General features: G+C 43.0%; 1 protein-coding gene across 2 annotated transcripts in view; it reads right to left on the bottom strand.

The window, feature by feature from the left end:
- The window catches only part of LOC308582131 (ovomucoid-like), a 331104-nt gene that overhangs the window by 282798 nt on the left and 32379 nt on the right, over nt 1-15927 (bottom strand). The window lies entirely within an intron of this gene.

The raw sequence follows: 15927 nt of genomic DNA, 5'->3' as shown, positions 1-15927 counted from the left end.
CCTCCAAGTTGGTAGGCCCACCACCTGCCTCCTTGATCCGTGCCCATCTTGGCTGATTAGGGAGTGTCCAGATGTTGCGCGGACCCCCCTGGTTGAAATTATCAATTTGTCCCTTGACACGGGGACATTCCCAGGGGAACTGAAGGAAGCAGTAGTGTGTCCACTCTTAAAGAAAACTTAGATCCCTTAGACCTATCCAATTACCGCCCAGTTTCAAATCTTCCATATCTGGGTAAGGTAATTGAGACAGCAGTTGCTGAACAGCTTGGTAGGTTTCTGGAGGAAACATCGGCTTTAGATCCATTTCAGTCCGGTTTCCGTCCTGGTTTTGGGATCGAGACGGCTCTGGTTGCCCTAACAGATGATCTCCGTAGACAACTGGATCGAGGCGGGTCAGGACTGCTGATCCTTTTAGATTTGTCAGCAGCCTTTGACATGGTCGATCATGATCTTCTGGACCACCGCCTCGCAGACGTGGGGATACAGGGCATAGCCCGTAACTGGCTGTGCTCTTTTATCTCTGGTCGGGGAGAGAGGGTGGCACTAGGGAGGGAAATGTCGTCGCGCCACTCCTTGGTGTGTGGAGTGCCACAGGGTGCAATTTTCTCCCCGATGCTTTTTAACATCTTTATGCGCCCCCTTGCCCAGATTATCTGGAGCTTTGGGCTGGGCTGTCACCAATACGCTGATGACACTCAGCTCTATCTGCTGATGGATGGCCACACCAACTCGGCCCCGAACACTGACCAGATGCTTGGAAGCTGTGGCTGGATGGTTTCGTGGGAGCCGATTGAAACTAAATCCTTCGAAGACAGAGGTCCTATGGCTGGGTCAGGATGGCATGGGGATGAGAGACCAACTCCCTTCTCTTGCGGGGGCCCAATTAGTGCCATTGCCTTCCGTTAAGAGTTTGGGTTTAATCCTTGACGCCTCCCTTTCCATGGAGGCGCAAGTTACAGCAACAGCCAAGGCGACATTTTTCAACCTTCGCCGCATCAAGCAGTTGGTCCCTTACCTTTCCCGCCCTGACCTGGCCACAGTGATCCATGCGACGGTCATCTCCAGGCTTGACTACTGTAATTCGCTCTATGAAGGGCTGCCCTTGAAGCTGACCCAGAAACTCCAGCGGGTGCAGAATGCTGCAGCGAGGCTCCTCACGGGGTCCCTGCCATGGGAGCATATTCACCCACTGCTTTTCAAACTGCACTGGCTCCCGGTAGAGTACAGGGTCAGATTTAAGGTGCTGCTTTTGACCTTTAAAGCCCTTCACGGCCTAGGACCCTCATACCTACGGGACCGCCTTTCCCGGTATGCCCCACGGAGAGCCTCAAGGTCCATAAATAGCAACACCCTAGTGGTCCCGGACCCTAAGGAAGTTAGATTGGCTTCAACCAGAGCCAGGGCCTTTTCAACTCTGGCTCTGGCCTGGTGGAATGCTCTGTCTCATGAGACCAGGGCCCTGCAGGATCTGATTTCTTTCCGCAGGGCCTGTAAGACAGAGTTGTTCCACCTGGCCTTTAGCTTGGAGCCAATTTGATTCCCTCCCTCTCTTTCTTTTTTCCTTTCCTTCTCCTCCTATGATGAGGCTACATTTTAATATTTTAATGTTCCATTATTTTAATGTTGTATTTTAATTTTGTTTTTAAGTTGTAATCATTCAACTTGTTTTTATTATTGCTTGTAAGCTGCTCTGAGCCCGGCCTTGGCTGGGGAGGCGGGGTATTAAAAATTATTATTATTATTATTATTATTATTATTATTATTATTATTATTATTATTATTCAGAGGGTTTAAGAGGGTTTGGAATGGATTTTAGTCCTTATATCTGCTAATATAGCATCTCTGGTGGAAAGTCCCACTTCAGTTGTAAAAATGTTCACCTTCTATTCCGGGCTTCCTCAACCTCTGCCCTCCAGATGTTTTGAGACTACAATTCCCATCACCCCTGACCACTGGTCCTCCTAGCAAAGGATCATGGGAGTTGTAGGCCAAAAACATCTTGAGGCCGAGGTTGAGGAAGCCTGTTCCATTGTTTAGAGCTACTGAGAAGCTGAATAAGGAGTTCTCATGGTGTGTTTTATAGGACTATTCAATAGGCATTGCAGGAATAACAGATAACTTCACAGAGTAATTACAGTTTCTGGCTCAACTCAATTTGTATCATTTAGTAAAAGGTGGAAGAGAATCCCTTTGTTGCAGTGAGGAAATTACTTGGAAGCAATGAACGAGTAACTTCGTTATGCACAATTCAAGTGCCCATTCTTAAGCAGTGACCATACTGGGCAGCTTTATGACGGGGCACTTCAAATGTTTGAGGAATGAGCTTAGTTTTACTATCACCAAACATCCATTCTCATTCTGTTCCAGTGGCAAATCCAAATGCTTTGGAGGTTTTAGCAGTGCAGATGCCCCATACTGTGTATGTACAGAGACCTCCACGTGTTCATGAAGCATGGATGCCTTAACATAAATGCAAGTTCTCTAAGCATGTGGTGAGGCCTTACTTGGTCCCTCAGAACTACTAGACCTGACCAAAAGTCACGAACCTTTTTAAACTGGCCAGATTTTTGCCTACTTCAGCGTGGTTCTGCCAGAGGAACCAGAAGCACATTAATCAGAATCAGAAACTTGACATCAAATCCCCCTTGGTGCAAAATTTGACTGTCTGTCACCAAATTCGCTCTTAACAAATTAGTTCCTTGTGAATTGTGGCAACAAGGGCCGTAGCTCTGTAGTTTCGTGCAGAGTTTATGGCTTGCTTTCACAAGGTCATAGCCACCATCCTCATTTCCAGCTAAAACAAGCAGGAGGCAGGGGATGTGAAAGACCTTGGCCTGAGCCATGGAAGACAACTGTCAGAGTAGACAACAATGAAGGTGGATCCATAGAATGAATGGAGCACTGCCCCACTAAACTCAAGTCCCTTCCTCAGCCACCCACTAACTGCCTGCCTCCTTCCTTAACACCCAGTGCAGAAGTTGCACATGCCAGCCTCAGTACTGCTGCCTTTGTGGAACTTAGCAGGGAGAAGGATGGGGACAAAACCAGAAATCGTTGCCTAGTCTTCTGATTAGTTCTGGATCCACAGAACCATTAGGTCTGGCTGCCTACTGTTTACCTCCATGCCTTCCACTCTACAAGTCACAATGGGTGTCAGCCTCCATTCTAGCTTAGATGAACATCTAGGGCTGTGGGCCCACTGAAATTAATGGGCATGGCTAATTTAGGTCCATGGGTTTTAAGTTTGTCTACTCCAAGTAAAACAGTTGGATACATCTCATAGTCTGACCTGATAAAAGGCAGCTTCCTGATTCTGGTGCCATCATTTTAGAGATCACCTTGTTATCTTTGAGCTTAGGGAGATTCTATTATATTCCTGACAATTTATTTCAGAGATAACTGAACAGTGAAATGTGCACAAACTGAATTTTCCAAAGGTGGGAAGCTAGAAAGATGAAAATTTGTGAATGGTTTTTGCTTTTGCTTTTTTTAAAGGCACTAGAGGGCAGAAGCGCAGCTGAAATATACCTAGAATATTCAGCATCCATGTGGGCCTGTGTAGATAACTGTAGCAAAAAGCAATAATGTGCATTCTAGTCTTAGTAAAGCACAATGTTTAAGACCAAGATGCTGTTTTGCAATTTTTTATATATGAGGCTGACATGGTTTTCTATTTTAAAACTATTAAAACTAGTATAGCTTGTTCAAAATATTATCAAACCATCAAAAATAATTCAATAAAAATTAGAATTAAATCACTAGAAGGCTAAACCTCATGGAATAAGCATGTCTTAAAACATTTTCTAAAAGCAAGTGAGACAGTTTAATAGTGCGCCTCAATGAGAATGAAACTAGATATCTTTAAAAAGTGGGTTCTTAATGTACAACCCCACTGAACGTAATTTTAATCTAATCAACTAAAACTGGGAGATGGAGGGTACTCCTTTCCATAGTTTAAAACTTAAAAAACAAAACCTAACCAAGCATACTCCAAAGGTGACAATGGCAAGCGATAGGTTGACTTTAGCCAAAGTTGGACTGTCAAGTTCCTGGGAGATGGAGCTGCTTCCTGCCCCTAAAAATGTTCCCAAGAAAAAGTGCTTCCTCCCCTCTCTTGAATGCCATCCATTGATTTATATGGATGAAGGTAAAGTTGTGTACTTGGAACATTTTTAGGATGACGCCTAAATATTGCATAGGCATCTGCATGAAAGGGGATGGGAACAGGCTGAATTCTCACAGAAATTTGGGGATCACTGCGCCTGTACTTTTGCCTCATATTTCAGTTTCTACAAATGTATGAAACATTTTAAAAAAACAAAATCTGGAAATCTGGGGATTATTACTTATCTGTGGGGTGTGGGGAACACCCACCTTCCCACCTACCCCATGGGCACTCATGACCACTTGAGAGGAGCAGCTTTCCCCCTCCTGTCAGTCAATAGTCTTGCTGTTAGGATAATCTTTTCTTGGTTCCACAGAACTCCTCTGATGCTTTGAGAGAACTAGGCCTTAAGAGTTTCACCATGTCGCCAGTGGAAGCTGCTGGGTGGGGAGGAGGGTGACTAGTTATGGAAGCTACTTTGTACTTTTCATAACATACAAATACTGGAGATTCCCCCCCCCCCACTGGCCCAGCACCCATTTTCTTTGCTCGTCACCCCCTCCCCATAAAGGTCCCTAACACATGTATGATTAACTGGTTGGATTAAAAAAGAAAAACCAGCCAGGATTAAAAATTTGCCTCAGTTTATGTCAGTCTATTTCTGAGAGGTAGAATACATTAGATAAGAAGAGATTATTAGGTCTAGCCTGCCTGTCTTTGTGAACAGGCAGAAGCCTAGTGGGATTTCTTGGAAACACCAAATTTATGGCTATATGTGCTGCATGCCAGTTGTTCTCATTGCCTGCCTTGGAAAGGAAAGGAAAAAAGAAGAAAAATTACTGTACATTATAATAATGGGTTCCTCCACACTTCCACTTGTCCCACTGCTTTCCCTGGGGAACCTATTCCTTACTGCTGAATTGGAACAAATGTCAGTTAGGTTTTCTGCAGATGGATGTTTGCTCCAATTGAGAGGTAAAGAGCGGCTTTTCCCGGGGAAAGTGGTGGGGCGAATGGACCCATGCCTAGACCGCAGGACAAGCGAAGTGTGGATGACAGTAATGAAGACAAGTAATGAAACTCTGATGTCCCTGGCCTACCAACAACCTTACTCCCCCAGCCCCATACTTTTGACTCATTATGCAATATACCACATTTGTGAACATGTAGGGTGGTAGTCAACTATGAGGAGATGTACTGAAATTATGGGACCCAACTTAATCACGTTCATTAATTTCAGTGAGTGTGCTCTTGAGTAAAACTTGAATGCCACCCTTACATTTTAATTCAGTGGTGTGGAACCTGGGGCCTACCAGATGGTTGTGGGACTTCCATTCCTGACCGGGGTCAATGGAAGTTGGAGTTCTCCACCCCTAAGTTAATTTGAGCTGTGACTCAACGGGACTTAGACCTGTGATCTATTTTCAGTGAAAAGACCTAACCTTGGAACATCATGAATTCAATAAACTTGTTGAAAGGGTTGGGTGTGTTTTAAGCCCTGGCCAGTGCCTCCCATGCAGCACAAACACATCTAGAATCCACCAAAAGTGCAAGGCTTCTGTGACGAAAGACAAGTCTTTGGTGTTTGGATTTAGTAATTTGTGTTGAGGGGAAACATTCAATAACACTGAAATGGGCAAGTTGAGGCTACACACCTAACCCTGCTGCTGCTAATTTGGTGGCAGTGCTGGCCGTCTCTCTGTGTCCCCCTCTGCTTCACTCCAAGCAATATTGACGTTCCTCAGAGGAAGGTGTTCTTGGTGATGTGGCTTAGGAGACTGCCTGCGCTGTGGCCACTTCCCCTCAGTGTCTAGAAATGATCCTGAAATTTAGTTAAAAGTTTACAGGAAAATCGATGGTGGCTTAGGCACTCTCCAGGGACCCTTTGCCCAGAATGCCTCATTCTGAGGAAATACCCTGTCCTTCACAACATTCTTGAAATGACTGAATCCACAGTCTTTGTGAATGTGGTGGGTGGACAACCATAATGGTTCTGTCTCTGTGAGGGTACCCTAAAGGAGTCTAACATCAACACCATGACCAGGTGATGACCTTGAGATGTTTGGATTTCCTACAAGAAATCCCCCTACATTGATGAATAAGAATTTGCATTATGGAAAAGGGGGATCATCAGATGACCCTAAAGTTGTAATACAGAAAACATACGAGCTTACCTATTTTCTACATTTCCCATGGTGCTTTATGCCAAGGTTAAAGTTTTTAGTTTTCCTGGGGGGAAAGAGACAGAGAGTACACAAAAAGAACATCTCCCCAAAATACAGGTTGTTAAAGGAGGCAGCATGGAGCTAAAAGTGGAATATTCACACGGCTAATAATAATACAATAGGACTCACGAGCTCTTATATTATGTGGGCCACAGCTCAGGGAAAGAGCACATGCTTTTCATGAAGAAGGTCTCAGGTTGCATACAGAAAGTCTCAAGTCTCTGCAGAAACTTTTGTCTGAAACCTTAGAGACCTGCTACCAGTCAGTCTACACTAGGAGTGGGGAACCTGTGGCCCTCCAGATATTGGAGGACTACAACCATGGGATGGGAGAACAACAACATCTGGAGGGCCATAGGTTCCCTAGGCCTGGTATAGACAGTATTGAGCTAGATGGACCAATGATCTGACTTCCTATAAGACAGCTTCTTACGTTCTTCATCATCTAGGTGACTTTTGACTTGATTGCATGCATTGAGACAGGCCATTGGACTGGTGTCAATTCTCTTCCCCACCCACTCTGCCAAATAACACTCACCAGATTTCTGAACACAACAAGCACCTGTTGTTGTACGTCTTATTATCTGTGCCACAGACAGGCCCAGAATCATGGAATCGGTAATGAAATTTGAGGCAGGTAGAAGACCTATGGAACCAATGTGGCACGAACCAGGAGCAGTCAACCTGAAAATATAGTAACTGAGTGTTCAACACGCCCACTGAATGTCTGGCCTTGTGGTAACTGAATGCAGGATGGAATGGCGTAGCTAAGGATGCTTACTTATTTAAAGTCATTATAACCTGCCCTCCATCAGAAGTTCATAGGGTGGGAAATGCAATTAAATGATGACTCAAACTAAAACAGATCACACACAAAACCCATTATTAAAACATCAACAAATGCTTTCAGGGAACTAAAATCACATTTTCTTTTCTTTTTAAAAGCCTTTTATTTAATATTGAGGCAGGTTGGTATGGGAGAAGCTATTCTTTCAGATATCTGGGCCCCAAGTCATTTAGGGCTTTATATATCATCATAAGCACCTTGAATTGGGCCCAGAAGAAAATGGGCAATAGTGCAGTTCTTTCAAAATAAGTGTTATATGCGTGTGGCCAGCCATAACCATTAGTGTATTTTGCACCAGTTGAAACCCCTGGACCATTTTCAACAGCAGTCCCACATGAAATACATTACAATAGCCGAATACTGATATAATGGAGCACTATGGCTAGGTGTCAAGTGACAAAGTTGGTTCCAGGAGCAACTCCCCACTAAGCTACAGACCTCCACTCCTTCAAGGGTAATGCAGCCTGACCTGGAACAGGACATCTTAGCTGGACAGCTCAGATGGTTAGAGCGTGGTGCTGACAACACCAAGGTTGCAGGTTCGATCAGCTACATATTCCTGCACTGCAGGAGATGATCCTAGGGCCCCTTCCAACTCTATGATTCTATGACAGGCATAGGCAAACTTGGCCCTCCAGATGTTTTGGGACTACAGTTCCCATCATCCCTGACCACTGGTCCTGTTAGCTAGGGATCATGGGAGTTGTAGTCCCAAAACATCTGGAGGGCTGAGTTTGCCTATGCCTATTCTATGATATATCTCTCTAAAACCCAGACCCATAAACCCATTACCCACTGTACCTCTGTCTTGGCTGGATTCTCTTATTCTTATTTTTTTTAAATTAACTGACATGAAATCCAAAACATGAAATAGTAGAAGGCTGCTTACGTAGAGTATGAGAAAGTCTCTCTCTCTCTCTCTCTCTCTCTCTCTCTCTCTCTCTCTCTCTCTCTGTGTGTGTGTGTATTAATAGTCAAATATCAATCTGTCCTCAGTAAGTTGTTCCATAGCATCCCATCCATTTGAATGGCTATCTTCAGAGAACATATATGTACAATAAAATGTTGCCACAGTGCATTAAGAGAGTCTGTGTCTGTCTGACCATCAACCTCAATGTACTGGCTCACATCCAGCCTACTACTGCATGCCAACAGTAGTACTGCCTCTCCTCCTTCAGGTGGAACAGAGGGAGAACACTGGATGCCATCCGCACACTGGAGACAGAACACCTTGCTCCAGATACCCTCATCACTGCTGCCAATGGCTTTGTATAAAGGTTAGTATAGGAGACAAACCTTGCAGAACGCCGCAGGTCAGCTTCCATAGGGCCAAGCAAAAGTTTCCCATTGCTACCCTCCGAAACCACATTTGGAGCTAGGAGTGGAACCAATATGAGGTGTACCTCTAACCAATGATGCTGCTCCAAGACAATACTATGATCAATGGTTTCAGAATTCACTGAGAGATCAAGAGGAATCAATAGAGTTGCACTCCCCATTGCTCTTTCTCAAGACAGATAATCCGTCAGGCTGACCAAGGCAATATCAGCGCCAAACCCAGTCCTAAATCCAGATTCAACCACTCTGAAGGAGTTCACCGCTTCTAAGACCACCTTAGCTAGCCTATGATTCAGCCCGTCTAGTCATCATAATGTGCAGTTGAACAAAATGAAACATTTATGCATATATTTATACATTGTGAACTTTTAATTTAAAAGGGCAGAATTTATTTTTACTTAAATAAATGCCTGCATGCATAAATTAAACATAGAAGCAAGTACCTTTATTTTGCATTGTTTCCGATCTCTTATGCCAATGCCAGACCCTCTTGCCCTACATGAAAGTAGATATTAAGGTTACTTTCAGTGATCAAGTCACTGTCAAATTAACAACTAAAGGTCAGAACTTCCCCAAGACATTTTGCTACCTGAGACAAAGGACACCTCCCTACCATTCCACATGCAGTTCCATACTTATAAAAACAAGTAAAATAATCCCAAACAAAAGCAGCACAGTATAGGTTAAACAAAACCAGAAAAGGTGATTCCCATAAACATACCAACATTGTCAAAGATCAGAGTAAAGAGGTGCATCCTCACCAACGATGGTGCCAGACACATCCCTGTTGTTGGACTCCAACTCCCATCAGCCCCAGCCACCAAGGGATGACGGGAGTTGTAATCCAATTGGCTGCACCTGACCTAAATGTTGTCCCTAGATGTTGGGAAGGGAGACTTTCTTACATCTCAGTTGCTGCAAATTATAATGGTGGCATGCAATCTGCATACTACCACTTTCAGTAAACGAGTCAGATGGTGCCTTTGCTGTGATGACCATATCTAAATAAATAAAAGCAGCTGCTTTTATGTGGTGTTATGCATTTTCTATTAATGCTGGTGGATTTACAGCAGGTGTCTTGATGACTTTCAGCAACATTTCTGGATAGGGAACATGCATGATATACCGTATTTTTCCGTGTATAGGACTAGGTTTCCCCCCTAAAAAATAATGTCAAAAATTTGGGGGCGTCTTATACACAGATAGTAAAGTACACAATTTTTTCTCAAATTGGAGTCCCCCAAAATAGGGGGCATCTTATACATGGGGGCGTATTATAGACGGAAAAATACGGTACATTGCTCCTTGTATAACATCAACTCACATCCCTCAATGAGTCTATGCTGACTAATTACTTCTTGTGGGTGGTCATGTGAACCCATCCAGGAGAGATCCCACAGAAACAATTTAACAACATGGGCAGATGTTGTTCACTCCTGCTTTAGGAGCCATTTCTCTCCCAAGCTTTCCAAACTTCCAAGGGTTTACATTTCCCAGCTCCTAGTCATTAGACTGCCATCTCAAACATCTCTTGCTGAGTCCACTCACGATGCTTCTGTGCACAAGTCACATTTGTTGCGGTATAGCCAGCCATCTGTGCCACAGATGGGACCAGTCTCTGCGCTGCAGGTGTAGGGATTGGCCACAGCTTCTCTCAGAATCTCAGCACAGTCCTGTGGGAGAAATTATGTCACAGAACAAGGCTCCAAATCAGTGTTGGTAGTTGCTTTTTCTTCCTCGGCTGGTGCTTTATGCTCAAACTTTGCTTATTTTATGTAGGAAAAATCAGGTATGCATTTCATGCCATGCTTCTATGCTCTCCCAACTTACACAGCACATGATTGATATAGCCTTCTCCTTGATCATTTCTAACTTTTCCCTCTAAAAAATAATTTTACTTTCCTAAGAATATGCTCAGTAATGTGATGCTGTGCCCATTTGAACATCAAGAGATACGGAATGGTCGATCTCTATCACACTGCTTTTCACTATATTATTTATGTAAAAATACTCTTTATTTTATCATTTCCCCCTATTACATTTTAAAAACAAGCACTTGCATTTTTAAGACAAGCCTTTCTTATGTGAGATGCAATTTATTTGCTCAATCAAAAAGCAGAAGAAAGGGAGCCAGATATCTATTTATCACTTACTACTCTATCCTCTTTACCACAATGTAAATATTCAGCGCAGAGAATGTGAAATGCCATAAAGATTGAAATTACTGAGGAAATCTGTCAGAGATGCCCCCCCCTTTGAAAGATGACAGCCCCCCCGTCTGTAGCCTTAGCGTGTGACACAGAATGCAGCAACAGACTTCCTGTCTCCAGAAACTGCAAGAAGGCAAGCACTTAATAAACCATTGGCAATACTGAGAAAGCTGACAAACTGGTAATTTTTAATTTTTCTGTTTCCTCCAGACAGACACTGGTGTCAACCAAGATAATTTATGAGACATTAGAATTAGTAAAACACAGATTGTTTGCTCTAAATGCTGGAATTTACACCAAGCATCTTAAAAACTATCACCTTTATAATATTTTAGTCTCATTAGTTTGTATGAAAAGAAGCAGGCCAATGCTGACATGAAAAGGAGAACGAGGAAAGATCTTCTGACATGAAAATATGTAACTTTTCTACCAGATGTGCCTACGCTGCAGATTGTCTTCATGGTTATGTGGGGTATCCATTCAGTCAATCATCTTTATAATCATCATTATTATTACAAGCAGTGCCCACCAGACTGAGAGGCTGTGATATAAGGGACTTCTGTTGCTGAACTTTCCTCCTTGGTTGCCATCCTAAAACCTGAGAGTAACTCAGTTTTCGGCACAGCTGATGGGTTTTAAGAGGAGGCTTGAGCATTGAAACTCCTGATACTAACCTTGGTGTTAACTCCTGGTGTTGACAGAACCCCCAATTCTCTCTCTCTCTCTCTCTCTCTCTCTCTCTCTCTCTCTCTCTCTCTCTCTCTCTCACACACACACACACACACACACACACACACACACACACACACAAACACACTTACTTGCACCTTACCCTACTATGCCCAACATTACACCTTTATAAAATATATAATATCATTAAGAGCTGTAAGAACTTCTTCAGGAACACAATTCAAAACCTTTGGAATCTCTCTATTTTCCAGGAGTTTCATAACTCCACTACTTCATTTCTGTTGAAGTTTAGGGTCTCTTACTTCTTTAGACTAGGAATGAGTGGGCTAAAATATTGCACCTGTCATTTCATTTTTATGCTGCATCCTATTGGCCAATTTATAACTCATGATCAATTTCTTGGTATTTTTAAAAAATAATAAATGGATGAGACATTAAAATGTCCAAAGAAACTTTGGTACGGCATGATGAAACTTTAAAAACACATTTTCTGAACAGTGTTCATTTTTTTACTGAGTTCCCACATCTTGTGCGTTTTAGGGAATCATGCATGACACACACACACACGTTCCTAAACATGAAACACAATAGGCAACAATGGGGCAACATAAGGGGTGGGAGGAAAGCCAAGAGAAAATAGGAAAGAAGAACTTACCGGTGGTTTGCCCTGTCCTGCGACTCCTGGAATAAGAAGGAGACATACAAGGTATGGTGAGAGAAAACCTCTCTCGAATGGGGCACCTTAATATCAGGTCAATTATCTGTAACAAATGGAGCAAATTGGTATCATGCATGCTCCAGAAGCTGGGTTCTGAACCAATGGACCCAAATTACAGGAGAGGAGATTTTGACTACATTTTAGAGCAAATGTCTTGATGGCATGAGCTGTTTAACCATGAAACAGACTGCCTTGGACTCCCTTTCATCAGAGGTTCTTAAGCAGAGACAGGATGGCCACCTACCAGGGATGCTGCACATTCCTTGCATCAGTGGGGTTGGGTGGACTAGTTGCCTTCTGAAGTCTCTTTCAACTCTGTTATATGAACTGGACTAGGAGTAAGTTTTGCTAATTGATATTGAGGTGGGGGAGGAATTTATTGCATCTTTTGCAGTTTTGCTGCCTGATTCATCACCAGTGTATCATGTTTTAGAGAATGGATCTTTAGAGTTGTATATCTATAGATCTATGTGCGTATCTCTGTGTGTATGGTTTGGCAAGTGGAGAGTTCACTAGTTTCATTGATTTTAGTACAGTGGTACCTCGGTTTTCCAATGTCTCCGTTGAGAAACGCCCCAAACCCGGAAGTAAATGCTTCCATTTTCGAATGCACCTCAGAAGTCAAATGGCTCCCACTGAGTTTTTCTTTCTTTCCATTTTCTCCATTGCATTTGCAGACTGCCCTTTGCGCCTCGGTTTTCTAATGTTTCAGAACAGTCTTCCGGAATGGATTATGTTTGAAAACCAAGGTGCCACCCTATATTTGGCTTGTTCTCCAACAATGAAAACTTGGCAACATAGATAGATAGATTACTAGCACACCTTCACTTAAACAATACATTAGAAGGGCCATGCTTAGAAAGGCTTTTATGCCCAGTGTGGTGGTAATCATCATCATCACCATCTGCCCATCTGAGTGGGTTGCCCCAGCCACTCTGAGCAGCTCCCAACAAAGTATTAAAAACACAGTGAAACATTAAAAACCTCCCTAAATAGGGCTAAAGGTGTAGTAATTGTTGGTTTCTATTTCCCTCACTGTGCAGCAAATGCTTGTCACAAGACAATGTTTACATTCCACAGTCAGAGTTACTGTTGGGTTCCCACGGGAATGGGAGACTGGATGTGACGTACACTGGTTTCCTGTTTTTCAGAGTTCTGTCGTTTCTTTGTTAGAGACGGGAGTTGCTTCTCTGCTCTCAAAGAGGCAAGATGTAGGTTTTTATGCTCTCAGCATAGCTTGTAAATAAACTTTAGCATGTAGCACAATACCTGCTTATCCTTTCGTTGCGGGACTACGCTCTGCTTGGGCTCAAGATAAGACGAGCCTGTATCAGCTCCAGATGGGCCGGAGCTGATCGAAATCTCACAGTAATCAGGTTGTGGGCCAAATTGTTCCAGGACCATTAAGTTCCTGGACAGCCATGTTCTTAATCCTTTTTATGCCTTTGACTGCCTATTCATTCTTTCCTACCTCTTCAGAGGAGGCAGTCGTGCCTTGCAATGGAGAAATTTGACAAAAGCTGCTTACCTGACATGTGGCAGGAAATAGCCACCACAAGAGCCAGAGAGAAGCTTGCTGCCATCTTCATGGTTGGGGAAGCTTTCCAGACTGCCCCGTCCAGCCTTAAGGAACGTTTTCCTTTAAAGTGTTCTGACAACAGGAAGGCCTTTGACAACATGCTTGGGGGCAGAAGCTCCACCCTAATGGAAAAAATCACCCTCTTCTCAGAATCATCCTCAGTGAACACTAGAAGCAGGTTACCCAAGCAGAAGTACTGATGCCTGAAGAATGAGGAACAGACTTGCCTTTTGTCCTGTTCACCTTTACATCTTTTTCTGCAAGGTTGCTAGCTGTACTTTGTAATTAGCAATTTGTCCCATGATTTCAAGTTAGAGTTAAGCAAAGGCTACCCTAAAGCCCTTCCTGCAAACACTAGTTGCTCAACTTTCCCTGCTAAACTGATGGCAGAATAATGAAGTAATGGTTAAACCAAAGGATGAACAGATGTAATGTCAGTGTCACAATATTTGTTCGTGATATTTTGCTCCTGGATTTACAGTGGAAATCTCAGCTACGAGGGATTGGCAGGTTTATCTCTAATAAAAACTGCCTTAGAAAAAGTTGACATGGGAACCCTCCAGTTGTGCTGAGTACATGGGCGATCGAATAAATTGGGTTTCCTTTGGTTTCAGTCCTTGCTTAGTGTAGGATTTGGTTATGGTGTAGACCGAGATGACTTGAAAACAACTTGGAAATTTCTGCTGGTCCAAAATGCAGTGGCCAGATTTCTGACTGGGCTCCATTTAGAACTCATACAACTCCTGTTTTAAAGCAGCTGCCGTGGTTGACAGTTGGTTTCTGGGCTCAATTTTAGATGCTCACTCTAGTGTTTATTTCCCTTAACAACTTAGGCCCCAAATAACTGAAAGACCATCTCCTTCCCTACAGACCTTCTTGGCTATTAAGATCAGCAGAGGAAGCCCTTGTGGTAGTTCCATCACCCTCAGAGGTTCAAAGGGGGAGGACAACCTAGGAAAGGGCATTCTTCATAAAACCCATAAATTGTGGGACTCCATTTCCCACAGGGTGTGTCTGGCACCTTCATTATCCAGCTTTCACTGTGTACTGAAGATGACCTCTTTACCTTTTGACACTTGAGAGAGAGATATTTTAGGACCGACTTTAGCTGTAACTGTAATTTGTTTTAAATTGTTTTAATGTTGTATTAAACATTCCTGTGACCTGCCCTGGGACCTTCTGGGGAAGGGCAGGTAATCTGGCAGGTCTTGTGAGCTACAGAGATGACAGGGGCTGCCATCAACAAAATGATTCATCCTCAGCTGTTTGTGCAGCATCAAAACTTTGAGGTGCTTCTGAATCTGAAGCTGCACCAGTAAGCCCAAGTTACACCTGCAGCTAAAGGCTAAGAAGACTGATCCCTTCTGTCAAATTTGTGCCTGGCCACCATTACTCAATTGCTGGAGACTTTTACTGTGTTCTACACAGGGTTGCCCTTGATAATGTTTTGTAAGCATTTGACAGATTATGATGATTTTGATGCGTGATACATTTTGCTGTAATTTTTCCGAGCCCTTGGATTTTTGTATGAATTTTATTGTAATGCATTGCTAAACCTCCTGCACCTTGGACTTTATGTTTTTTAAAACTTAGAAAGTTCTTGAAAAAAAGAATTTAGAGACCCTTTTCTCTTGCGAGCAACAAATAAACAATTAACAATAATATTTATAAGTTCATTATACCCGTTCTAGCATTTATAGTGCTTCCCTACTATCTTTTAGGCTCAATCCCAAGGTGCTGGTTATGATATGTAAAGCCTGGACAAACATGGACTCTATTTCTGAGAGTACCATCCCCCCACATTTTTAAAAATTACCACCCTTGTTGAATATTATATTGAAGAGCGATTAGAAGCATGAAGAAGTTTTTTCCACGGCTATCCCCCAATGATACAATTTCCTTCTGTGGCGATACAGCAAAGCCCAGATGTAAGTGTTGCCCACCTTGGTGTGAAACTCCCCCTTCTGCAAAACTGGATTTCATTGGACAGAGATGTAAAAGGATGAGTTTTAATATTTATTACATTTCTTCCCTCCCTACAAAAACATCCATATTTTGTAATTTCTTGGAAATTCAGCACAAACTAGAAATAGGTGTGTGTGTACTGATCTGAATGACACAGTAATAGCCTAGGTAAGGCACAGACTTGAAATGGATATTGTAGGCCCTCTACTTCAGCCCCTTGTTTGAGGCAAGAAACTCAGAGGTGGCTGTC

Source organism: Podarcis bocagei, assembly GCF_964188305.1.
Source record: "Podarcis bocagei genome assembly, chromosome: 2".
Classification (NCBI taxonomy): Eukaryota; Metazoa; Chordata; class Lepidosauria; order Squamata; family Lacertidae; genus Podarcis; species Podarcis bocagei.
Note: the sequence above shows the minus strand (reverse complement) of the source record. Positions and strands in the feature narration are given on the sequence as shown.